This window comes from Pagrus pagrus (genome assembly GCF_965226575.1).
Source record: "Pagrus pagrus genome assembly, chromosome: 3".
Taxonomy (NCBI): domain Eukaryota; kingdom Metazoa; phylum Chordata; class Actinopteri; order Spariformes; family Sparidae; genus Pagrus; species Pagrus pagrus.
Genome location: NC_140187.1, coordinates 33,851,647 through 33,879,542, shown reverse-complemented (window position 1 = coordinate 33,879,542; position 27,896 = coordinate 33,851,647). Strand labels below are relative to the sequence as shown.

The window sequence follows — 27,896 nt, the reverse complement described above, 5'->3', positions numbered from 1 at the left end:
TAGTACTCCAGAGAAACTCATAGACTTCAGAATACACTGTGTACCTGCCACCACTTTTAGCAAGTCATGCAGTAACTGACTGACCACATACTGGGAAAAACACAATTATTGCAACATTAATGGATGGAAAAAATGAAAGATCATATTGAGACATGCTGAACTGCTCACATACTCACATACCAAGACAAAACTGAGCCCCTACCCAGGCAGCCAACCAGGGGGGAAAGATAAAAATCTCCAGGCTTCCTGCTGCACCCTGAACCAGCTATTAGTTTCCCATCCATTAACAAGGGGAGTGTGGGGCCTGAGAGAAGGATGACTTCATGCACGCTGTGGCTGACATCATCAGAACACAGTGAAACACATCTATTTTCTGTGTGTGTGAGTCTGATCATTAGGGAACAATAGTGGGTCTATGACTCCCGTTTGCCACTTCTGGCTCTGTTAAACAGAGAACCATTTACTGAAGTGCAATCCACACTTACATCACTGACACATACATGAAGGGCACTTGCACAGTGGCTGACCACTGTACCACTGCAGCAGCACTCACAGAACCCACCCAAATCAGTCACTTGACATGACGTGAGAGCAGAACTGGGTTGACAAATAATTTTTTGGTCCAGTTTGAATTGTGGTGTGATTTACATGATGTTTGTCAGTTTAAAAGATTTTAAAAAGAGCAGGCTTCTCTCTGTTTTACATAATTGCAAATGGAATAGCTTTCACCAGCTTACTAATGAAAATAAACAGCTCTACATTAGTTGATCGACAGAAAACTAATCAGCAACTGAAAATCAATAATCATTTTTTAAACAAAAAGACCACACAAACATGCACATACAAGCACACACTTAGGGCTGCACAATTGATTGCAAAATAATCAAAATCGCAATGTGACTGAGTGCAATATCCAAATTGCAAGAACTGCAATTATTTTATAAAGGTAGTTTGTGTCACAAATTAGTGTTATTAATTAAATGTTATAGTGCTGCAGAGAAGCTCTGGCCTACAAAGCTTGTTCTCCAGATGTAATAAAACATGTTTGTTTGGCAAATACAGCAAGAAATGCCACATCATCATGATTTTACTGGTTTTTCAATGACAATGAAAATTGTTATGTAAAATGTAATTATCCATAATAATCATGAATTATATTTCTAAATGATCATATATCAAAATAATCACAACATCACTTTTTGACCATATCGTGCAGCCCTACACACACTCTACTCCACTTTCTCCTTTCTGCTTCACAACCTTGTTCTGATTTCTTTCTGGCTGAAGGACAAACTCCACACAGCCTCAGGGTATTGTGTGTGTGCGTGTGTATCAGCAGATGTGCGACTTCTGACCTCAGATATAAGTGCTGCCTTTCAGTGGTCATCGCCATCTCCTCTGACTTCCTGTCCCATCTTAGCTGACCTCAGGCCAGAAAAGGATGTAGGAGGAATAAGGTCAGCCATGCACCCAGGGCCATGGCTGGACAGCTTGGCCATTGAAGTACTTAAGAGACCACCGTGATCGTTCCCTCCTTCTTGGGCCTTTATTAATCAAACGCCTCAGAGGAGACATATGACACACATTTGGTCCTACTTGCCTACTACTACACATAAGACTAAGATTAGGCTTTGAAAACCTACTGAAGTCATCCTTAGAAAATAGGAGAAGGCTTTGACATATACCATGTAATATTTTACATTTAAACTAACAATCTTCAAAGATACTGACTGAATATAGTCTTTAGGACTGATTTGGTCCAGGATATAATCACATCCACCCAGGCAGAGATATAATCTATAGCAGATGTGCACAAAACAAGTTCTTGCAATTGTCTAAAAACAATACTCGCATGCCTATCCATACATTTTTGGTGGATGTAATCATTTCATACTGGCCATAAAGAGATTTTTCCTCACACTGCTCCTATTTAATGACTGGGGCAAAAATCACATTATGTGTGAAAGTGAATATGAGGAGGGCAGCATGCTCACCTCTGGGTCAGGTTGCCAGTTATCATGACACACATCCCACACAGAAACTGAACCATTTGATTTGTATCACTATTAAAAGGGAGATTAATAAAAGAAATAACCAATCGGGAGCACAGCGGGAGAAAGGGCAAAAATGGGGACTCACAAAAATCTGGAGTGTTGGCAGGTATGATTCACAGTCCCAAAGGGGATTTTCTCAACTACTTAGCTGTATTACTGCCAGTGAGGATCCCATCCTGTTTGTCTCTATCCTTGTGTCACCCAGCAGGGACAGCTAACACTCAGGTAGATGAGTTCCCCCACCCACCCTTTCCATCTGGAGCACTGAGGCTCTCCTGAGACCCGACCCAGACACTGTGACCTCTGGAGTCAGGCACCGGCGCCACCGGAGTCCCTGTTGAGACCCAGCCCTGGTAATGTCCCTGCTCCTCTGTCATACTGCACACAACAGTACCAAGAGAGATGGAGCAGGAAGAAGACAGATAGGGAAAGAAAGGTGAGTGCTGGGTAACACTGATGTATGAGGCACTTGTTAGCCTTTTATAACAATTCTGATACTAAATCCAGTTAAGGCATAAACATAAGTCATATTGTCAATAAGAAAAATAGAAAATTATACAACACAAATCACAGTAACGTGCAATTGCAGGGCTGTTTCGTAAGGTGACCCTGAATGTCAAACACAACAACACTGCAGAAAGCAAAACTGCATTTCACAAAACAACATTTCACAAACACAACATTTTACAACACAACATTTCACAAAACAACATTTCACAAAACAACGTTTCACAAAACACAACGTTTCACAAAACACAGTATTTGCTCGCTGGCTGATTGTCTTCAACTGACTGAGTTTCTCTCTGACGCCTCCCCTTGTGCTGAACCTGAAGCAGCTGTCTGACAGTGTTTAGTTTCTCCAATTTAATTTTGGAGCACTTTTTGGAACACATTTATTTGCAGAACTTTAAGTCTTTAGAAGTTCCCCTTTAGATGTTAGTTCATAACCCAAGGACCTTCTCAACATGACTGCTTTAATCATCACTAATCAGTCGCTACCACCTGCAGTTTGTCATGTTAGGGTCTAAACTGAATGCAACATACGATAGGATTCCAAGACTTTAATCTATCAGGGAATTTCAAGTCTGGTAAATGGTGAATGTGGATTATGCTGAAAAATATGGTAGCCTAATTAATGTTTGACTCCTTTCTCCACTCCTGTTTTATAGATAAATATCTGCATTGGCATGCATTCATATTCCCAGCTCCACTGGATTAAACTACTACTGATCTTTATTTACCTGTTGCCATGGTGAATCTTACATCAGCACTCCATTGATGAGCTTTTTTTTTTCTCTGCCCAAGGTTAAGGCTCAGTGTGTTAAATCTGCTTTCTAAAATAGGCCCCTGCTACTCCCTGCTTCTTTTACATCTCGTCTTACTTGATGAGAGTATATGAGACAAACAGTGGAGTTCTTCCCGTCAACAACACACAACACATCTGACAGATTTTTGAGGGCCTTGTAGTCCGCTGAACAACCAGAGGGAGGGAGGAATCAGTCTGGCCCATGTCCACGGCCAAGTGCCTGTTCTAGGCTATCCTCCTGACCCTAATTCAGAGGGAGGGAGGCCCCCAATAAATGTACTGTTTAATCACACCACAAATTAACCTAATTTCCTAAATGTATGTTCAGTTGGTGTCTGGTGTATTACATGTTTTTCTTGCAGTTGATCTGTAAAAAAAAAGAAAGGAAAAAAAAGCCAGCTGCAGACAAAAACTGTCAAAATACCTTCACAAACTGAGGCCCTCTTTACAGCTGCATGTACTGTATATGGAACATGCTGAGGTGACAAAAACAAAATCTCAACTGGGAGTTTTGTGGGACTTAGAGATAAAGCCTTTTAAACCACCCAATCACAGGCTTAGGAAAAATGTAACTGGCAGCGATAGCTGTGGGTTAATGTTCATCTATCTGTTGTGTCGATGTTTTCTGCAGTGTTCAAACTGGAAGTTGTCACTAAACTTGCACACACTCATGATGGTACTGTGCTGTTTTGCTTCAATCTAGCTCAGTGCCTGTGTGGCTCAGTGCCTGGTTTCGGGAGTGTAGGCGGCTATATTTACATAAAGTGGAGTGATTAAAGATTTCAGGTCAGTCAGTATTGGCGCTCAGTGAGACAGTCATTCTGTTTGTGACTGTACAAAAAGCAAATGCTAATAGTCTAAATTGCAGTTTTTATTCTGTTACAGATTAAGTCTTAATCTAAGTCATGAATTGTGTGAAAATGTTGCAATAAATGAGCCCAACTTTATGCACCAACTCTACAGGAAACCATGTGCAAAATGAGTCATGTGATCACATGATTTAACAGAGAAAGTTATGGGAAAACAGTAACTACTTTTACTCTTTACTCTCAAGATTAACCATGCAGGGTAACACAATGATCACAAAATAATATATATATATTGAATATAACTGTTACTTGGCTTCCTTGGTAGGGTGGGTCTGTGTTGGGGTACTTCTCCTTAAGAAGAATCCTTATTTTTATCAAATATCATACAATGCAGTGTTACCCACAGGATTTCCTGAGACTATGGTGGATGGATCTCAGACCCTCTAGGGGGGTGCAGGGCCATGTTTCCCTGAAAGAAGATTTTCACATTTTAAAGTTAAATGTATCAATCTGGTGCACTTTGAGAGAACAATTAAGAGGCTAACTCATAAATTACATGACTATAAATGAGAAATTGTTGAGAATATAAAATGTAGAAAATGGCACAGTGAGTGCCATCTTAACTATATATTGTCCGGACTGAATGGTTGAGGATGGAGTTGGAAAACTCGACGGTCATTTTGTGCATGTGCATGTGAACGTGTGTACACATGCAACGCGATTAACTTTCCGAGCTGCGAATCATGAACAACACTGCCCGCTGGCATTTATCAAACGTAATAAACGACGCGAGTTGTATTTCAGTCTCACGTTTTTAAGGCACAGGCACTGGAAGTGGCTGGCAAATAAAACACAGACAGGGAGAGAGAGGCTATGTGCTATCCAGCTAGGTTAACAAGACAGACAGACTGTAGAGAGATTGACTTCAAGCGAGCACATCAACTTAAAATTCCTGTTAGAGACCACAAGTTTATCGGACAGCTGTTCCTCTTTCTTATTGATAATTTTTTGTTGTTTTCTCCCATCTAGAAAACAGGATTTATAGACCAGGACATCTCTGCAACACTTTATTATGATGCCATTTGTCACATTCTACCATAATAAAAAAATTGCAGCCTGTCCGATTTGGATATTGCACTTGGCCATATTGCAACTTCGATATTATATCAATTATTGTGCAGACAGCACAGACGGTTCTCAATAAGTACCAAGGTTCTACACTAAGCCCAATAGTTTAGTCAAATTTCTTATGTGGTCAAATGTGCCATTGCAGAGAACTGAGCAAATGACTCACACCAGTCTACTTACATTCTGCTCAAATGCAGCAAATGTTGGTATAAAAATATTGCTTCACAGAGCAGATAATATTATGCCAACTGAATACATAAAAATAGTGTAATTCAGTTGGCTGATGTAAAGCCAAGGAAGAGTCAGAGTAGATGTCAGCTTGATCAGCAGCAAGGGAATAAAAGATAGGCTGGATGACAATAAAGAGATACAAAGTCCTGAAAACAAAAAATCAATGAAGGACAAGTACAGTGAACGTCTCTGAAAGAGACATGCTGACATTCTGTTGATAACACTGAGCTGAGCTGCACTATTGCTGGAAATACATTTTCTCTGAGAGATCAAGCATCACGTTGTGTTTCTCGGAAGAGATCAGAATGTTTAGAGACAGACTATCTGTGCTGACAAGCACTGAAAAGAACAAAACTGGACATTGAAGTTATTTTATTCCCCCTGGTCTGAACTCGTTCCATACCAACGCTCATATTACCCCTACCCTGTGGTAAACTGAGACACAAGACCAGCTTTTTATGTGTCAGGGCTCTGCTCTCAGAAAACACCTGATTACTTTTACTGAATACTGCAAATAAAATTAACCAAGAATTGTTTTTCCATTCTAGCAGAAAATGTGAAATGTGACTCATCAGTATTTTCCTAATATAAAAAAAAAAAATGTTCTCAACTCTGCCAGTTTTTGTTGTTTAACTGGAAATCTGCAATCAACCCAGGCCGAGACATTATCCTGGCCAATATTATCAGCTGATTTTGCTTCTCACAGCTTTATTAATCTGTGTGTTTGCTGCCAGTGAAGAAATGTCAAAGATACGGAAGAGGCCATTTAAAAACAGTGTCGCCATTACAGATTGTCCACCAAAGAACACTGACAATTTTATTTTTTAACCCAAAAATTTCCCATTCAATACTTATCACAGTCAGAATAACCAAATAAAAATAACCACATTTAAATATCCTTATAGAAAAATATTAGAAAGTTTGTCTATGTCGTGTTTTCTTAAAAAATCCATGTTGATCAATATATCATTGGAAGATTATTTTCATGCCTAAAATGTCAATATTGGTATCAGACTCCAGTCCAGCTCTAATCTGTCACCTTCCACAGGTGAGAATATGACAGAAGCTGTTCTACCTTGTTGCTGCTGGTCTGCAGAGAAAATGTCACAGTATGCAGGTACCTTTTGAGATATACATTCAATATACTGATGTGATGAAAGTAGTGTTGGCCTCTCACATCTGATGACATTTCACAACAATAGTGTAGACAGAGCATATCCAAACAGAAACTGTGAAGTGTCTGAGCACATTCTATCCTCAAAACACACTATGTCAATAAATTAAACGGCTATAGAGAAACTGAGGTGAGACATAAATCATGTCAACATAGATTATTTGTTAATAGACATCAGTCAATATAAACACTGAAAAACAATTGCCTCTTACCTCAGTCAGTCAGTAGAAATTTTTAGATTTAGGATTATTTAGGTCTCTGAAATTATTTGCAAAAATCCAGCTGGTCACACATTTCTGAGGGCAAAAACACTTTGCTCATGACACAATGTAAAATTAGGTTTTAGCAAAACTTGGGAAAAGTAAAGATCATTATATGTTTACATTTATATGCCAGATAAGTCAGGAATATCCCTCCAGGTTTCTCAACCTCGTAACAGAATATGATGTTTACAGCCACTCTTCACATTCAGCCTAAATTTCAATACTAAATGTCTTATTAATACTACAGGGATATGAGCATCCATGTAAAATAACCAACTCTCCAGCCAGTTTTAGCCCAAGGGCACGTGTCCACGTAGCATTTTTTCAGGCAGAAAAGCACTGGCTGTGCACTCAGGAGCACTGAGATGAAGCGGTTGTCCACTAAGAGAAAAAATATCCTGACAACCACCGCTGTATGATTGACACTACCCCTTTGCAGTTTACTATCTGTTTCTTTTTTATTTGACATTGGGACATCAGAGCAAGGAGGAGGTGAGTCCATGACATGATCCATAACAGACAAAAATACGGTGAATATTATCGCCTGGGCCAGGGAAAAAAAGGCGCCTTTCTAAAGCTGAGAAATGTTCAACTCAAAGTGCTCAGATCAACCACCAAAAAAATGCGCTAAAAAAAAAAGATGCTGGGCACTGCGCCTTTTCTCTGGGCAGCTGCCTGCTGCTGCAAACGCTCGCTCCTCATTGGAAACAATTGAAAAAAGACACTGCCGCTCAGAAGAAAAAACTATTTTAGCAGATTAGCTGGGACCAAACAGTACCTTTAACGTCCAGTTATTCATGGTGAGCAGCATGGTACCACACTTGTGTTAACAATGCAACACTTGAAAGTCCAGCCTTGTATTCTCAGTGGGTTCACTGTGCAGCCTTAGCTTACCTAACATTATCAGTGTGATAGCTCCCCAGTGCTGTCCTGCTATTAGCAGTCTGCAGCATGTTCTCCAGCACAGCGCTTCACTGAGTTTTAATTTGGACTCAGGCTGTTGGAAGGCTTCTATCTACAGCCTCAACCCTTCCCAGATACCGGGAGCCTTCCAGACACTGACACAGACACACACACAGACACACACACACACAGACACACACACACACACAGACACAGAGACACACACACACACACACACACACACACACACACACACACACACACACCTGGATGACATTGTCATTTACTATTCTTAACTGACATATTGAACATGCAAAAATGTAGACAAACCCAGTGCCTGTACACACAGCATCCTTACACACTGATACACGCACCAATAATTGAAACTCCCTGTGATATGTGCATGACTGACAGTGTGCTGGTTCTTATCTGTGATCCTCACTCTGCTCCAATCATGTGATGATGGCAGCATATTACAGAGGCATGACCCCCAACTGGACAGTGTTGATCTGTGCATCAGATGTGCCATGGGAATTTCAAAATACAGGCGTATCTTAACAATGGCGGTGATATGAATCGATGTTTTCACTTTGCATCGATGCTATTGGATCGCTGATCATTGAATCGATATATCGATCTGGATCGATGTATCGTTACACCCATAGTATTTTGTACCAGTAACATAAAGGAGTATTCATCGATCTGCCGCAAACAAACGTTTGCTTCTATATTTATGTAGAGAGAATAGAGAATAAACAGTTTCAATGACACTATCCTCACATCTGTTTGTGTGTGAATATTTGTCAGTGTGAGTTTATGCCAGTGTGACAAACTCCTCAGTTTGTCTGTGTGTGTGTGTGTGTGTGTGTGTGTGTGTGTGTGTGTGTGTGTGTGTGTGTGTGTGTGTGTGAATGTGTGTGTGCGTGCAGACGTGTGTGTGTGTGTTTCTCTTTATAAAGTTAGGAAGAGGAATGATCACACTCCATCTTGTCTAATGAGCGTTCTGGGGCTCCGTATCCCAGCAGTCTGTTGTTTGTGTCTCAAGCCCAGTCTGCAGTGAGGGCTGAGCATTGTTCAAAAATATTTGAAAGGCTATTTGTACCGACACCAACACCTCTGGCTTGACTTTGTTTCTGGTTACTGAACAGTACTTTTTGGACCAATTTTCTGAAATCCATTTGAAAAAAAGGAAAATACATTATACATCGTGGCACAGTTACTCACTATAAAGGAGGAAGCTGTTGAACAAAATGAACAAACTGATGGAATATCTGTACAGTATTTGACTATATAAAAAATATAAATACCTTTCAAAAGGGATCATTAATTACAAACAGTATAGCAGCAATATGCCATTGTAGCGTCTAGTCTGCTTAAATCAAAGAAGAAGGGAACAACGATGTTTATGGTGCTGGACAATAGTGGAAGAGTGTGACCTCTTAATTTCTCTGTCTCTCTGTCAACTTCAGCTGAATTTCTCTCCTTCTACTTGTCCTTCTACCAGTCTGTACGCAACACCATGTTTTCGCTGTCTCTGGGCCCAGCATTACATTATTAGCATACTGACACTAATCAGATTTACTACTTAGGTATTGAAATTTTGTACCGAATGACAAGCATTTTTCAATGTTCGAAAGTATTGAAGCAATTCGGTCAGTACAATAAAAGTTTGGTACCCAGCCCATCTGCAGCCCCTGACTGCAGATGTTAAGAGTTCAGAGTTCAGAGTTAAGAGTGTGTGTGTACATGTGTGGTGAAATAATCTTAGGCGACAAAGCTTAAAAGCAATCAGCCAATTAAATATTCATCAAATCCAAAAGCTGTACAGACAAAAACAAATAGTGTATGATTACACACCATCCAAATTGTCATAAGACATAAGACAAAGTTAACTTTTTAGATATACCCGCATTGAATTGTTCAGTCCTGTTTGCTTTATTTCCCACAATGCCTTTCAACAACCCCCATGTTAATTCAGTAAAACCTGGGTAGATAAGCACGTATTAGCAAGAGAGTGTAATCATTCAGGACTCGCAACATTTAGCAACACAAGCACATTACACATTCACAGAACTGGTGTGAACTGTGAATGGACATGCTGGTATCTCTGCTTCTTATGGGATTATTTACCATAGGAGCCATCTCAGTTAAGAGGGTTAGCATGCTATCATTTACTTATCAGCACCAAAAATTATCTGATGAGAAAATTATCATTGGTATTACTGGTATTTGATCATCAGCCTCATCAAATTATACAAATTTAAAGCTGACCTTTTTTTTGTTGTTATTGTTAATATGACAACCAATAATTATCTGCTTCTCCCTGCATAGCCAGATAAGGTAGTCAATAATTTCCCATTTTCAGACTCTATTCCTCTGAAACTAAAAAAAACGTTCACATTGGTGACGACATGTTTAGCTCTCTAGTCTAAACTTGGCCCTCCCCAGCTGCAGCAGTTAGACGTGATGAGTGCAACAACAGCTTTGTCTTCTGTTTCTTGGTGAATCACAAACCAAATTTAATGGTGCATACTGCTACCTACTGTATCAGTGTGTACAAGCCGCCTCAATTGATAAATAGCCGATAAGATAAATTTCCCATTATCAGGCCAAAAAACATTATGTATCAAGCCCAATATACACAGATCAGGCATAACATTCAGACCACCTGCCTAATATTGTGAAGGTTTCCCTTGTGCAGCCAAAACAGCTCTGACCTGTCAGGACATGGACTTAAGACCTCTGAGGGCGTCCTGTGGTGTCTGGAACCAGGGCGTTTTATAGTGGATCCTCTGGGTCCTGTATGTTGGGGGGTGGGGCCTCCATGGATCAGACCTGCTCCAGCAGGTCTTACAGATGCTCGATCAGATTGGGATGTGGGGACTTTGGAGGCCCGGTCAACACCTCGGGCCCTTTATTGTGTTCCTCCAGCTGTTCCTGAGCAGTGTTTGCAGTGTGTCAGGGCACACTGTCCTGCTGGGGGGCCACTGCCATCGGGTAGTGCTGTTGTGATGAGGGGGTGTACTTGGTCCACAACAGTGTTTGGATGGGTGGTGCGTGTCAAGTGGCATTCACATGAATGCCAGCACCCAAGGTTTCCCAGCAGAACATTGCATTGTGATGAGATGATCAATGTTATTCATGTCACCTGTCAGTGGTTTTAATGCTGTGGCTGATCGGTGTATATCATGCATCCTTTGTTGATGCCACTATAGTAATATAAATACAAACTCTTTCAAACCAAAACTATATCAGTACTAACCCAAAAATAAATGCCCTTATAAAAGTATTCTGTTGCTATTATCTAGCCGATAATAATACAAAGCCAAATTGCTTTTGTTGACTTAACAAGTCAACATTATCTACAAACAGTAGGTGGTGGTATGCACCTTTAAAGTTGTTTTGCCAGCAGCCAATAAAAAAACAGAGGAACAACAAACCTGCTGATGTCGCATTCATAACATCAAACTGCTGCACCTGTGTAGAGCCATGCAACGTAAACAAAAGCCACACATGCCATCACTGGTGTGAACACAACACTTTTACAAGCCGAACACAACACGAGGGATAATGTCTTCAAGTTTAACCATAAAATCTTATGGTATATCAAGTAAACCATCTTTGCTCACTACATCTTAGCCTTTCTTGCACTCAAGTGTGCATAAAAAAATGTTGGTATCTATTATCGGTGTCAGGTAATTATCAGTTATCGTATCGGCTGAAAAAAAATCCATAGCATGCATCCCTACTAAACTCATCACTACCTACATGAGTTTCAGGAGATGCATTTGACAAACACTGACTAATACATTCTGCAATTTGTTCCTTATAAATGGAACCTTTATGACTGTTGACTAGTGCAGCTGTAATGAATGTTTATAGTTATAGTAAGCTATATTTACTATATTAATAATATAATATTAATATTATCTATTAATAATATCTCTATATTTATCATTAATAATAACATAGTGGGCACAGAAGTACCCAGCCAAAAGTTGTTCTTGTGTCATGTGTCTTGTGGCAGAATTCACAAATGTCATCTATGCAATATATAAAAGCATAAATATCGAAAAACATCTGTGGAATCTGAGTGTGGAATTTCAACAGCAGTTAATCAGCTTTCAGGGTAATTTCTCTGAGCAGAACAAAGAACTCTCCTTCCTGTCGGCTCCATATCTCCACATCTATCTGACAGTTAGGAGAAGCACAGAGGTTTAGCAGTCATGACAGGGTTCTGAGGCTCATATCTTTCTGAGATGGAGGGATTGACCTCTCTGGTCTCGCCCCTTATTAGAGAACAAAGAGCTGTTGAGTGAGCTGGGCAATCTCACATGAATCTTCTCTGAGGGAGAAAGGTTTGGTGAAGGCTTTACTGTTTCAATCCAGCTCAAAGCATGACTTATGAAGCACAGATGGAGTCTGGTCTATTCAACTGGTGGATCGATAGCAGCCTTGATACGGAGACATGGAGCAGCCGAGTAGCAGACAGTATAGATGTAGGGGCGTGGGACTAAGGGAATAAAGACAGAGCAGATAGCACTCTTTCATTCTCATTAACAACATGGTGTTCTAAGATTTTTGAATTGTCAGAAATCAATGAAAAAGAATGGAAACAGGAGCAGTTCTAGGTTCCCCTACAAGTAAGTAGTGCCTACGTTTAATCTAATGTGCCAAATTTTGGTACCTGCAAGCACAGTAACGTTACATAAGAGAGAGAGAGAGACGTCACCCCTGCAACAAGTCACAGTGAGTCAGGGCAATATTATTATTATATAATATGGAATATTTTAAATGCAAAATACAAAGCTGACCAGGACAACACATCTAACCTGTGGAAACATAAAATAGATCTAAAAGCTTTAGAGTGCACTGTGTTTGACAGCCAGAAAGTCAGGTCCCCTGCAGCCGCCACGGCTGACGATAGCACAAATGCAGCGACCGCGGTGCTTCTTCATTCAACAATTTGACTGACATCTCTATGTAATTAATCAAATAATTGGAGAAGTTGTTGTCGGAGATAACTGGGATTTTTTCCCTGTCTTGGTTGATGTTATCTTACCATTCTTACCAGCAATAACAAGAACTCAGCCATTGGCAGCGCCCAAAATTCCTTACCAACATGCTATTTGGTACGCTAAGACAGTATGTGAGGTTTATTTGTATGTCGCCAAAATCCAATATTGGTCATCATCCCATTATGGATTACAATAGAACAGCTGTATCCTACAGTTTTCGTCATAAAGTAATTTCTCTGAGCTGAGAGTGAAAAAGAGAACAGAACAAAAGTCAGGGGAGCTCCTGAGGAAAGGAGAGGTCTACACATGTTACCATTATGGCCACCATTTGATACAATGACTTAATTCTATTCTGAAATAATTATTTAATGTAATTGCGATCCCAAGACAATAGACTTTCAAAATTAGCGCAGTAACAACTGCTTACAGCTTCTGTGCACAGCTCAAATCATTAGGAAATGTGATGCCAGAGAGTGTGATAGACTTCACTCTGCAGTCTTTGCAGTAATTTACCCCCTCTCTGGTGTCCATACCACACAACTGCACATGAAGAAATTACTATACAAACAGACTGCATTTTGTTTTTCAATACATGAATAAACACCTGTTGTCGAAGAGAAACCTGCTGGGACCATTTCCCTCACTGAGAAACAAATGCTCTGAATTCAGTGTTACAGACGAGAGCACGTAGAAAATGTACTCCGTTATCATCGGATTATGTGATTTTAATGGCATAAACATAGCAATAACCATGCAAATAAGACAGGTCTGGAGTTGTTGAATGCTACAGTTTACATTTTCTCTTTTAATGGAGCTAAACTAGCAGTTTCTCCCTGCTTCCAGTCTTTGTACTAAACTCCGTTCACCAACATTGAACAATCTGGACCTTCAAATGTGTCACTGCATGTTGTCAGAGCATGTAGACATCTTTACCATCTAGGCTATCTTTACATGCAATCTTGCTTTGGCGCACTATTAAATCTTGGCAGTCCAAAGTTAAACGCTGGAACAGCTGATTTCACTGGAGGCTGACAAGTGTGGCGTTCAAGTCATCTAGTCTCGCATAGCCAGACCTCTCAAATATATAATGCAACACCATCACCTTGTCCACAATATGGACAGGGCTGTGAAGGCAGCCAGACAGGCAGGAACAGTTCTTCATCACATCACACTTCTTTCTCAATGAATGAATGGTAAAAACACTAATGGAACCGGACAGGAATTAGGTACTAGAACCCACAGTGAATCAATATATTTTGTTATCATGACATTATTGTTTTGAGTTGTGATACCCAGTAATCATTTTGCAAGTTAGGTAATTTTATATTTTTTATAACTTTGAAGGTTCCTTTAATTTATTCTTGCCTTTTTATTTTGCCAAACAAAATTTGAAATAATTTTGTTCAAGATTTGAAAATTAGTGTTTGAAAATCATTAACATAAGTGATTTAAACATGAAGAGAAGATGTGGTAAAAATATCCATTCGAACAGTTTCTGCTCATTAATGTCAGAGGTAAAAGCTCCCACTTTTTCAGATCTTGTCTTATCTCCATAATCAATTTTTCATAATTAGCTCTAAATAGTTGGGATGTAAATGGTGTATTTGTTACTTCTAATTATCTAAAACCTCTTTTGGTCCATTGGACCTTTACTTTTTTACCACATGGTTTGCTTTACCCCATAAAGCATCATTCCAATAGATTTTGTTTCATTTATCAAAGAAGCCTGAAATGTTTCCCTTTTTATTTAAATCCCTCTGCAGAGCAGGAATAGATAATGAAAATTTACCAATAGATGTGAGATGTGATATTTTATGTTCTTTATTTCCATTAATAATTCCACATATATCTTTATTACACCTTGTAGTGTCTGCCAACGGTTCAATGCTAATAAGAAATAATAACGGACTAAGACAATCCCCATGTCTAACCCCTCTTTTAAGAGGGAAAAATCTGAGCAATACCCATTCACTCAATACAGGGAAAAATGTATACAATTCTCCAAGTAAACTGTCTGCTCCGGATGATTTATTACTTTAGAAAGATGTTATGGTTTTCAAAACATTCTGTTGTGTTACTGGTTTAGTCATACCAAGCACCTCCTCCTCTGCCAGTGATGGTTAATTCACTTTTGAAAAGAAATATTTTGGATTCTGCATTTATTGTTTGCAACCACTCTGTTTGATTGGGCCTTTCTTAATTGAAATGCTAATAAACAACTTGCTCTGATCCGGGGACTTGGTAATATTTCTGGCTTGAGAAGCATATAGCTCCCTCTGCCTTGTACTATATGTTAGAAGTTCATCTAGTCTCCGTCTAGTTTCCTTCTGTTCCACAAGGGTATCTTTATCTGAAGTCATTTTGTGCTCTCCAAATTCTTTATTCTCTTCTCAAGTTCTGCCGGTTTTTTAGACCTCTGTCTTTGGTCTGGTCGATATTTCTATCATCCTTACCTGAGCTACTGCTTTACATCCTTCCCATAGAATTAAAGGTGTTACTTCACATTGTGATGTATGTATGTAAGATATTTAAAAAATAAACAAATAAGGTAACCAGGCTGTAAAATATGCCATTGTGAACAAAAGTGTAAGACCCAGTGGAGCAGCACTAACTTAAATGAATAATATGCAATTGTTATTTTGTAATTGTAGCCTATAACAAGTGTGTAGTACAGTGCACCATAAGCAGATCAGGGAACAGGTGTAACTGTTAATGCTCTGCCTTCATTACACCAGCATCAGTGTCGACACATGATTACTGAACAAGAAGCCACGATGACCTGACGATCCTTGAACACAAACCTTTTTGTGTTTCAGAACTCAAGGCACACTCATTTAAGATCCCACTTAGCTTCATATAGCTGTCCACTACACAGTGGGGAACAATAGTTGAGAATGTGAGCCTTGTGACAGTCACTGATTATTGTAATAATTATCACAGCATTATCTCAGCAAAATGATGTCATGTGTTCAAAGTCACATGAGAAAAAAATCCATATACATGGAGGCATAGTAAGATAATACTGAAGTATAACCTGGCAACTTAATCACTATTCCTTCAATTCTTAGACTTTATATTAAATGATATTATAGTTGTTACATTCTTATTCATGTTGCTGGGTCCACCTGGCCAGGACCTTTACACAAACCCTCAATGCCCCGGTTTGGAAACCGTTGCTGAAACTGGTTCACTTCTCTCAATGAGCCTCAGCACAAACCATCATGATAAACCTGAACCACCTACTGATCCACAGGCTGCAAATCCTCCTCTGCCAGACTGACCACAGTATCCTCAAACGCTCCCAGCATGCAGCTTGACAACATGAACACGTCTCTTGTCAGGATGTTACAAGAAAACCAGCTTGCAAATGTGCTCTGACTATCAGCGACCGAACAACACACATGTCGTAACTTACCAGAGAGCAGTTACATGAGTGTGTTGGACACAGTCGGCACGCAGCGCCTTTACCCGATTCAACAGAACATCACCTCATTCATCAGGAATGTAGCTACACACACGATGCACACATGTAGCTACACACAGGATACACATGTGAAGCGTTAAAGACGGCCCGTGTGGAGTGTGCTGGGAGAATGAAGGCGCAGCAGAGCTCCTCCGTCATGTTGCGAGCTGGACGTCTGAAGACGTTAAAAAGCCAGACTGAAGGTGAAGTTTGTGACGTTCACCTCCTTACATGGAGAACAACACGTTAGCTGTTGGTATTCTGCTTATGTCCGAGGTACACTTGTGCTATTGCGTCAAAATACAAATATGCGGGATACTCATTCACACTACACTGTTGGAATACATGATTAGCCCGAGGAAACAGCTGAGACCAGCTTTCAACAACATCCCGAAAAACCGCATCCGCCGTCACCGTTCCATCCTCAGTGGTACCGTGCAGAGAGACGGAGGGGAGGTGTAATGAATAAGACGGTGAGCAGGTGGAGGTGTTCGGAGCGAGCTGTGGTTTGTTTACCTGGCTCAGATGCAGACAGTGTTCTCAGCAGCGATGCGGAGCCGCGATGATGCGCAGAAGAGAAGTGATGCTGCTCGCTACGTCGGTGAAACCAACACCGTGATTCAGGCGGTAGAAGCGTGTCTTCTCACAGCCTTGTTAGCCCTCCGCTCCTTCTTTCTCTTCCCTCTCCGGTCGTCCTGTCCGCTCTGCTTCTCCTCTACGCTGCGAGATGTTGGGCAATCCGCATTCAAGGACGGGCCAGCTTCTCTCTCTCCCTCCCTCTGTCTCTAGTGTCTTCCTCTCCTCCGCATCCCCGCTTTCTTTCATCACCTTCTGTTCTCCTTCCACCAGTGTCAAGTCCGCGAAAATACAGCAAATCTACTTCCGGTAGATGTATTACAAAATAAACGTCTCCCGCGTGATGTCGACAACGCGCTCGATACTATATTTACAGATACATTAATCAGTGTTTGACATTTTAAAGTTTATTCTAAACTTAATCACAACGTTTAATATGACTCTTAATGGTAATTACAAGCCCACAGAGAATTATCAGTCAACTCTTCCCTTTTACAGCTAGTTTGGTTTCTATGCTACAAGACCTCACTGTTCTGTCAGCCCGGTTCCCAGCAGCAGCAAGCGGCCATTTTCAAAACCAAATGGCAGAAAGACAATTACGCCATTAGTTTCAGCATTTCATTACAATTTCATATTTAACATGGGGCTACAAACTAGATACAGTCAGAAGTTTAATGTTTGCGTCTTTTTATGCCACTTGCAAGCTTAATGTGCTGTCTCCAGATCTCACAGGAGCTTGTTGCTGGGGCAGAGACAGATCTGAGCAGTTCTTTTCCAAGTACCCCTCTGCCAGAAAAATGCTATTGTAGTGTCAAAATGTTCTGTGGCTTGTGGAAAATGGGTCCAATGTTTACATCAGTGACTGTGGGTCTAGGAATCTGTCAGAATCTGTGCTCATTTTCACTTCTGCTGGAATTAATAGACTTGGGGCCTGCCACCAGTCTCCATAAGGAAATGACTCTTCCATGAGCCATCTCGTTTCTGAACTGTCTCTGATGATAGCTATTAATAGCCTGCATCAGTGGTGTGTGTCTATTATTTCATTTAATTTTCTTCCCTAGTTGGTAAAAGTAGTCTAATACAGTTTAAAGGACAAAAATCTGTGTATAACTATTATAATATACATATTTTTACAGTCAATAATCAACACCCCAGTAAGTGATAGCTTCCCACCAGGTGTTCCCATCAGCGAATGGTGTAAATGCAGATATCACGAGTCATCCTGATTAGAGTGTTTGAATACTGACACGCCTCTTCAATTTAAATCAATCAAGGCAATAGGATAAGGCCTCCATCTGAGCATCAAACCAAAACCTTTTATTTTGAAGGCCAAATCGAATAACTCGCGGTGAGTTTTTGGCTCCCTCGCGCAGCTTGACGCACCCCTTGGTTGTCAGATGGAGCCCTGTCTCCTTTTGTTGTGGGCGCTCTGCTGCCCGGAAGTGAAGCACAGAGGCGGCAGGTGCTGCTGCCTGCCTCCCTTCACAGCCCGGCTCCCTGGGGCCCCGCTCCCTGGGGACCAGGCACGACAACGACACTCCACTAATTAAACACTGCATGGAGATAGACTGGGATGATAGACTTCTAATATACTTGAAGTATTTTTTGCTGAAAATCATCTATAGCCTTCTCACCATTTTATTTTATTTTACTTTGTATCTTAAATATACAAACAAAAAGTTGTATGAAGTAGATGAACAAATAAAGTTATTAATGACGCATTAAAGTTATAATAATCAATCAACCAAAAGAAAAGTCTTAAACAGGTTTATTTTTCATGGTCTGAAGTTTGAAGACATTTTAGTCGTCCTACGTTTCATTTAAAATGTAGGGACTGGCAGTACTGTTGGAAGGCTTTTTAAAAAGATTTAAAAGCTGTTGGGATGTTTTTGTTTGTTTCTTTGTCTGCTTGTTAAATTTAAACTGTCATTAAATAACAAAAATAAAATGTAAAGTTTTTTTCTTTCTATCACTTTGATTTGCTCCCTTGAAGAAATATTTTTTATCAGTCTGGTTTTTGGTTTGGTTCTGTTTGGTTTGGTTCCGTTCATTATTCTTCACAATGCTCTGTCTACAAAAGAAGACTGGAAGTGTTACTGACAGATGAATCTTCAAGGTGTTTGGATCACACAGAAGAACATTTGTGAGACGCAGAAATAATGAAAAGATGCTGGAGGAGTGATGATGCCATCTGTCAAGCATGGTGGAGGAAATGTGATAGCAGCATAGCTCCCCCATGCTAAGTGGGAGATTTGTACAGGGTTAAAGGGATCTTGAATAAGAAAGACTTTCACTCTATTTTGCAACACCATGCCATACCCTGTAGTATAGTAGAGTCAGCTTCATGCTACAATAGGATAGTGAGCCAACGCACAGCTCTAAACTATGAGTAACTATTTAGGGAAGAAGCAGTCAGCTGGTATTCTGTATGATGAAATGGCCAGTGCAGTCACCAGACCTCAACCATACTGAGCTGTTGTGGGAGCAGCTTTACTGTAGGGTACACAATAAGTCCCCATCAAACTGTGGGAGCTGCTTCAGGAAGTGTTATCTTCAGATGACCTCAACACATTGACAGCCAGAATGCCAAAGGTCTGCAAGGCTGCAACTGCTGCAAACGGAGGGTTCTTTGATGAAAGCAAAAGGACAAAATTATTGTTTAAGGTAAAAACATTTGTCTAACCTTGTCAGTGACTATGTTTTCTATTCATTTGGCAACTCATTTGATGAATTCATGTGTAGGGTTTTTAAGGACTCCAAACTTTTAAATGATAGTTTACACGTGACGTACATTGGTATATTCCAAGTGCTTAAAGACATGCACCTCGTTAGTTGTACAGTACAACAATACCCAGCCCTTTGTCCTTTGTGAATATATGTGTTTGTAGTTAATATTAAAAGTTGACAACATCGTTGAACATTTGGTGTGCCTCTGTAATCACTGTAACCAATAAAAGGAAGGCAAGAACATAAATCATCCTCAATGAGCCCGATCATTCACAGGACAGAAAACTACCATGTAAAAGCAGTAAAACAAACAGGATCTGTGATAGTGACAGCATGACAACAGAATGTGTTGAGTGTTGGTTTTATAATTTCTTATTCCACCCTCAGGGTCATTTGAGCAGAACAGGCGACATACAAAGTGCCACCAATGAGAAAGACAGGGACATCTTAAGACAGCACACAACAACAGACAGTGTGCAGAGCCGGCATCATCAGGCCCTGGCTAATTGGTAATTACCCAACTCACAGTGCCTCGAGGACGACTGATATGTGCTTAATTCATCAGCAATAATTCATTCTCTTGTTTTGCTTGATAGATAATGAGCCTATAGGCTACTTCCTGCATTCTAATGTGCACTGAAAAACAGTTGGTGGCAAGCAGTAAAAGTGCAGATTGGAGAAATTAGCTTATTCAGTGTGCCAGCTCAGACAGTCAGACAGTGCACTGAGGCAGCCAGTGGATCTCAGTGTTCAGAGAAGGACAGCACTGCAATTTTTTATTTTGTTTAGGGTTTTTGTTCACCTTTTTCCATTTAAAAGAAGTCCTCATCTACTTCAGTTGTTTCGGAGAATACTGAAACGCTGTTCAGCTGTGAAGCTCCGTGTGCATTGTGGACCGATTTTCTATTGGCATGGGGGTGAATAGATAATGACTAATGATTGTTCTGGTCTTCCAATCTGCAAACAGGCTCACAAAAGTCTCATAATAGTAGTGCTTGATGCAATGCAATGAAACGGTGTGAAAGGCTTACAAGAACTTTCTTGTCTCTGTCCAAGTCTTTAAGATGTGAGACTGGTGGGAGGAGAGAATCACGGTGAAGGCACACTGAAGAGAAAGTATGATGGAGAGTGGAGGCCCCTCAATGATGTGCATTGTTTTGTTGTGACCAGAACAGCTTTGCCGCTGTTGTGTGCAGATCATCTCATCAAACTGGAAAAAGAGAAAAATGAAATAAGGCGTAAATCTACTACTTATTGAGACATTGTTTTACTAATGTAAACACTGGTCCATCTGTGGGAAAAATCCTCTGGCACACAGGGAGCATATATAGTCCATTTTCACAGCAGACATTTTGACCTTCAGTCTGCAAATCACAGATGCAACTAATAACAGTAACAATGGTGATATGTCAAAATGTCTGCTGGGAAAAGGGCCTGTTGAAAAGAAATAGAGTAACATTATAGATACATCAACAGCAGGAGCAAGCTAAAGTTTAAAAGTATCCTGGAGACTACTTTCAAAAAGCTCTTTTAGCTTTTTAAGTCCAATAAATACAATAACAACTCTGTTAACAGCACAATCACTTAACACAAGCAAATAGCTGTCACAGATGTACCTCAGTTTGGAAAAGTTACTTACTGCTGTAGGTGTGCTTTGTGCAAGCTACTGTAGGTTAGCTTGGTTTTGGACTTGTGTGGTTTGTCACTGAAGGAGCTTGTTGCTGTTGCAGCAGCTCTTTTATTGGACTCAGGGGCTGTGTGCTCTGGGCTGCTGAGTTAGCTGCTGAAGAGCAGGCTAAGTGCCATTGTGGTAATCGCCTATCATATCCAACTACCTCACATCTCACTCACAAACTGAAAATTACTGTAAGAACACAAACAACAAACATGGCAATTATTAGTTCTCACAGCTGTCAAACTACTATGTTAGTATTGGATTTGGTATGTTAGTATAGCTCGGATTTGGAAATAGAATAGAATATCTAGATTCTTTCCAAAATAATACATTCAGCAATTATATGTTCTCCAGTGGAATATTGTAATTGGTTGTGAATGCAGGAGGCATTCAAATAAATTCAATGGAATATGTAGATTCTGTTCAAATCTAACAACATTCTAGAAGAGGACACACTGCCCCCAGCAGATGGAAATATGTCTGGGTGGGACTGTAAAGACTGTGTTCCAATAGGTCTCCTGATGCAGTGGAATTGCGTCACCAAATGCTTTCTGTATGTGCCAGCTCTTCATCAAGTCACGGACAATTGAGTTAAATTAGGTACAAGAGGACATCAAATGTCCTGAGTGGTTTCCATTAAAGGTTTCAAATTAAGTTCCCTGGCCATGTTCCAGGAACCTGTATTTGCCTACTTCCCATTTACTTCTCTTATGCAAATGTTATTTTTTCTCTGGACCAATCCCCTCTGAGCCTCTTAGCTCTTAGATCTACTGATTGTAACTTTCAAAACACCTTGAGAATGTGAAACCACCATATCTCACACACACACACACACACACACACACACACACACACACACACACACACACACACACACACACACACACACACACGACCCTTCTCACAGGGTCCAATCAATATAAAAGGTATTTAAAGCTAATCTATAGTCATTTTTGTTTGCTTGTTTAAATTCCCCCTTTTTTTTGCAAACATTGAGGATGTTCAACATTAACAGCGTTCATTTAATAAAAAAAAACTGCAGCTGCTGCTGTCGAGCTTACTGATGCTATAAACACCATTTGAAGAAGCTTGTACTTACTGTGTAGCCTGTTTATTTGTATCATGGTATTAAATGCATCCTTAAGCTGTCCAATTTCCCCACAAACATCATTAGAGTTGCATCAAGTTATCAACTCCATCATAAGTATGTCACCAGTCAAAGTCATCAAGTCATCATGTCAAAAGATGACCACACTGTGTGCAACGGATGTGTACCAAGATCACGAGGCCTCCCCTCTCCCGGTTCCACAAGTTGGCAGAACAAGCAATCAGCTGTGATCCAGCTGTGATCCTCCCAGCTGTGATCCTCCCAGGTGCAAAAGTACCAGGAAATCTGGCCCTTCTCAGATGCCTAAGCCTAGGAAAAGGAACATCTATTCTCTTTCTCGTTCTCTGGCCCACGGCTCTTCTCCAGTGCAGACAATACCTGGACCACAACTTTGCAGTCCCTGGCTAACTCCATTCAATCCATCCGCACATGCCTCCAATCCATGGAGAATGCTGCAGCGCCCAGTTGAGGTTGCTCATCAGTCTCTGGCCAAGGCACAGACATTAATTTGGTGCGTCTCATCCTGCCACCAACCCCATCAGCATCACTGACATCAGTCCAGCTGTTAAAGTTGTTGGCTCTTCTTTGAACAAAACATCTACAATGAATCAAACCTGGGTTTGTTATAGGAAATAACAGCAGTCCCAAATTTGAGGATCTTGAGATGTTAGTGGCCGCTGAAAAGAAGCGTTTGTAAAGCTATGTTCTAATCACATGTTGGCAAAAATGTAAGTACAGACTGGGAATCCTGGGAAAGTTTACTATATTATATGTATTGCAACCTAAATTACAATCATACATAACTAATTAGCTTAGGTAAAATCATTTTGAAGGATTTAGATCACGATTTTTCTTTTTTGGCAAATCAAAGCAGTTGGTTGAGAAATGATTGTGGTTTTAATAGAAAGTCACCGCTGACTTTGAACATGAGACAGGACACACTGACTTTTTCAATATTCAGCCAAAACCACCAGGTTTTCCCAACCTGAGCTAATAATCTGAACCAAACAACACATGTCAACCAAGCTGTGAACCCAGGTCTTGTCATGTGATTTAAGATAATTGTGGTACAAGAGCGTCACACTTCTTGTAATTGAAAAGAATGCTGCTAGAGGCCATAATCCAGGCACTGGGTCCTTCAATGTTTGGGGAAGCAGTTATTTTGTATGGAGACATGGTTACCTATTTACATTTCTACTACAGTACCTGCTCAAAAATGCATTATTGAATATGTTTTATCAAATTATTAGTCTGTACTAAAAAAATATACTGTAAAAAAGACAGAATAAAACAGACTAAGTGTGTCCCCCTAACTGCCCCTCCTTTGTGTATTTGGTTACCCCAGACAGGCTCACCCCCCCCCCCCCACACCCATCCAAATACCAATCCACTGTCTGCCCTCTGCGGTCCCTGACGTCCGATTCATTTTCATTTGGGCCCTGCGTGCACACAAGTCAGCCTGCAGCATCCACAAATCATCCACCAACTGTCACATGTCATCTTTGCCAGGCTTGTGTGTGCGCGAGCGCGTCCGCTGGTGGTATCAGCTTTATCAAACGATGTTTACAAAGAGTGATGTTCAGCAAGAGCAAATTAATTAAATGTGTCGCCTAATGAATGACCACAGTGACAAATGTATGAAGCAGCCTTGAGGAAATGAAGTTTGAAGATGGTTGTGTCCACATGGAACAGTATAAAATGTAATTTACCTGATGTCTTTTTTACTCCAACTGCACACTACCAAGGACTAGAGCAGGGACTCTTTGGCTGACATTTGCCCCACCAGAGAACTTTATCTCATTTTTCTGCACTATAAGCATTTGACCACTTTAAATGTTATCAGAGTTTTTGATAATATAAAATATAAGCCAGGAAATTCAATCCCACATTACTTGTTTTGCTCATGTCTGTGTGCAACACTACAGATCAATCAGCTTGAGACAGATCTCATTTATTTCGGCTGGACAGCAATGCTGACAGGTCTTCACTGTGACATCAAGATGAATTCTTCTTGTACCAGTTCTGTTTTGAATCTGTCAGATTGCTCCTGAACTTTCCATCAAACTCAATCTGACAATTAATTTGAAGGAAAAAATAGGTTTTCAGTTCCTTAATAATGCTTAATTTTGTTATGTGCTGTGCTGTTAATGAAGTTTGGGTGTTTGGAGAGGCAGTGAGGCGCGTCATAATTTAAACGTTGGTTCATTAGTGTGGTACATATCAGACCACACTGATTCAATTATCTTTGTCTATCACAGTCTATAGTGAAAACTAAGCAGGCTATGCAGCTTAAGCTAAAAAAATCTATTAGATAATCAAAATATGTATGACATGAGGTGAGAGACACATCTGCTGGACAACATGTCTCGTGTCCCTATGAAATGTAGATGACTTTATATTCATGTAAAAAAAAAATAATGCAGTGGAATGAACTGTATTTATATTGTGATTTATTCAGAGCTCTTTATCTCTCATTTGCCAGTTGGCTTATGACGCTGAGGTCATCGTGATACACTTTAAACAGCTGGTTTCAAAGAGTCACTTCAAGGCTGCTGCTGATCTGTTCACTGCATTACAACACATATATTGCATAAAGCCCAGGGACATCCTATAACTATGCATTCATAATATGTTAACATCAGGCCCTGTTTGATGAAGGTCTACTTGTCTCAATGTTTTGGCTTGCCTAAAATATAACTCCTTATTTCCAGAGGACAACAACTCTAGGTTATTAGTTTGTCTGTGAGACAGCAATAGACCATATTCAAACAGCAGCCATTTTTCTCTGATATCACATAGTGGCCAAACCATGTAATAACAACGTCACGTGATGCACGCCCAAACAGACTTTTCCCCATAAGCTTACATTGTGAAAGAAGCAGCTGTAAAACAGTGGATAAATTACTCGTCTCACTGTCATAGCTTGATCTATTTGCTCCAGTAACAGCTAGAAAATCCAGAACAGCAAGAACAACTTTATAAGTCTGCTAAACTAGAAGTTGAACTGAACAGAACTGACTCGGCCAGCGGAAACCTCTAGTGTGTCAGCTCTTAGGGCCCCACAACGCAGGAGTTCTGGGTAATTCTTTACCCGCAAAATACAATTTTTTTGGCTTCATAAGCCACTGAGCAGTTTTCATAGGAATAAGCAGGGCTCTGCCTCTGACGCATTATCCAGATTTCCCTGTTTAGATCCATGGTGGAAAGCTCAAATGCTATTATTAAAAGGATGATGTCTTATGTAGAGAATCTGACAAACAGAGGTTGTTTCACTGATTCCTGATAGTTGAGCAACTGAAAACCAATATAATACCCCTTTTCCACTGGCCAAAAATCCCACTTAAACCCGCTAAGATCAGGCTTTTGTGGGCAATGGGAATGTGTAAACTCTACATTTACACCCGGATCAATTGACTCTGCAGTAGACACAGGTTTTTATCACCCCAGCTCAGATGGGCTTTGATCTAAATGTAAGACCTGGGTGAACACGTTAAATTCTGCCGCGGGAAGTGATGACACGTTATCAACATCTGATGGTGGTGCGTAAATAAGGAAGTGTAACCTTTTTCTAGGTCTTCTCGGGTTCGTTCTGATCAACTAGGTTCAGGTAAGGAGACTGGCAGTAGCACTGAAGCACGAGAGCAATTGATCTCCAGCCCGCATAACACACAACACACAATATGGTATAAATGTATATATTTAAATGTTCAATTTTTCTCTCAACATAAAATAGTCAGCCTTACACTCATTAAATGAAATGCAGTTCTTTCCACATAACTTAAATTCACAGTATGAAATAAAATTAGCTGACCCAGTTAAGTACCGGTATAGAAAAACATTTTTTTTAAATGTGTTTCTTTCCCCTTTAATGGGTTCAATTGTCTTTATTCTTCCCTGTTTCTGTTGTCTGTTTCAGTTTATTTATTGTCTTTCAGGGTCCTCCAAGGAGAAAACAGTTCTTTAAGTTCCTTTGTCGGTTTGTTTGTTTTTTGTTTTTTTTGCAAAGGGTAAAAAATGTCAAAAAAAAAAAAAAAAAAGTAAACCAAAAATACTGAGATCTCAGAAAAAAAAGTGCAACTAAAATGTGTCACTCCTCCGGACTGAGCCTTGTCCTACCACACTGATGTCCACACTGCGGTCCCGATGAACCAAGAGCCTCCATGCAGCATGGCGGGTGATACAGGTTGCAGTTGAACCAAGGGCCTCCACGCGGCAACGGCGGGTGATGTGGATCACAGTTGGGCAGAAGAACTCGTCCCTCAAAAAAAACCAGCCTGCATAATATGCAGCGTAATTATTTATCGGCCTAAATGACTGTCTGTTTACTTCTTCCAGTGTACATTAAACAATGCAGCTTCATTACATAGCATATAAACAGTTCAAATACAGAAAATATAAAACACATATGACATACTGCATCATTTTAGTATCAGAGCTACAGCGACAGCTATGGAGCTACGCTCGGCCTCATTACCAGGCCGCAGCTGAGCTAACAGCTCGGAAAACTGCTAACCGTTCGTCACGGTAACACACAATAACAACATATCACCACAACATCACAAAAACATGTCTCAGTACCATTAAACATTTATTGACCATTCTGACTGGCTTTTTCTTTATGTACTGAACCAGAATGATACTGCTAATCAAGCTAACGGTGCAGCTAACTCACCAGAAGAGTTCAGAAAAGCTCGAGGAAACACTGTCGGAGTTGCTCCCGGGATCGACTTCACTTCCACCAGGTAAGTATGTCTTCACACTCACTTTCTAACGACAGTTTTATCACAACATTCACAACTATGATCACGTTTGGTCGCCGAACGAGGACACTTTACTCCGCAGCTACATGAGGTTTCTCCTTTCTCTGTCGCTCACCTTCTCACACACCGAGAGCTGCGGGTGATGCATTCAGGTAAGCTCATAAATTACACTACCAGACGAGAAACAACTACGATACATTCAAAGGGTCCTGTAAATTACACTACTATGAAATTAACCAGGGTTACACTCTCCCCGTCTAGACTGCATGAGTCCCTGCATGCATACCTGCCTCTACAGGTACAGATACGTGCGAAATGGCAGCTCCTAAAGCCTGAAAGAACGAACTGATGGCTGACTACAGAAGGAATTTGGAATGTGGTTTTATTCAAGGACGTTTTATTACTGGGCGCAGTGTTGGAGATGGAGCCCTGTTCATTCCTATGAAAACTGCTCAGAGGTGTTTTGAAGCCAAAAAAGCTTGACTTGCTGGCTGAGAGAATAACTAGAATGCCGACCGGGCTAGCTCATTTCCGGTTTAGCGCCCCGACTAACTTGAGGATAAAATAATTTAATCGTGCAGCTTTTCTAGACTTTCCAAATGTTGGATCAAATGGTTCTAATTACGATAGTGAAACAAGTCATTTTGTGATGCTCAAAAGAAGAAGAATTTAAAAGATAAGAATTTATCCAGAGGCTTCTT

General features: G+C 40.3%; 1 protein-coding gene across 5 annotated transcripts in view; it reads right to left on the bottom strand.

Annotated features, from left to right (window-relative positions):
- The window catches only part of cntn2 (contactin 2), a 75,919-nt gene extending 48,618 nt beyond the window's left edge, over positions 1-27,301 (bottom strand). For 2 of the 5 annotated variants that reach the window (XM_084349967.1, XM_084349966.1), the window contains exon 1: positions 181-309. The gene's annotated coding sequence lies outside the window, so the exon portion shown is untranslated. Of the gene's footprint in view, positions 1-180; positions 310-16,865; positions 17,183-20,683; positions 20,863-26,551; positions 26,710-27,107 lie in introns of those variants that run through there. The other 3 variants (XM_084349964.1, XM_084349965.1, XM_084349963.1) reach the window with 3 other exon arrangements.
- Between the last annotated feature and the right edge of the window lie 595 nt (positions 27,302-27,896).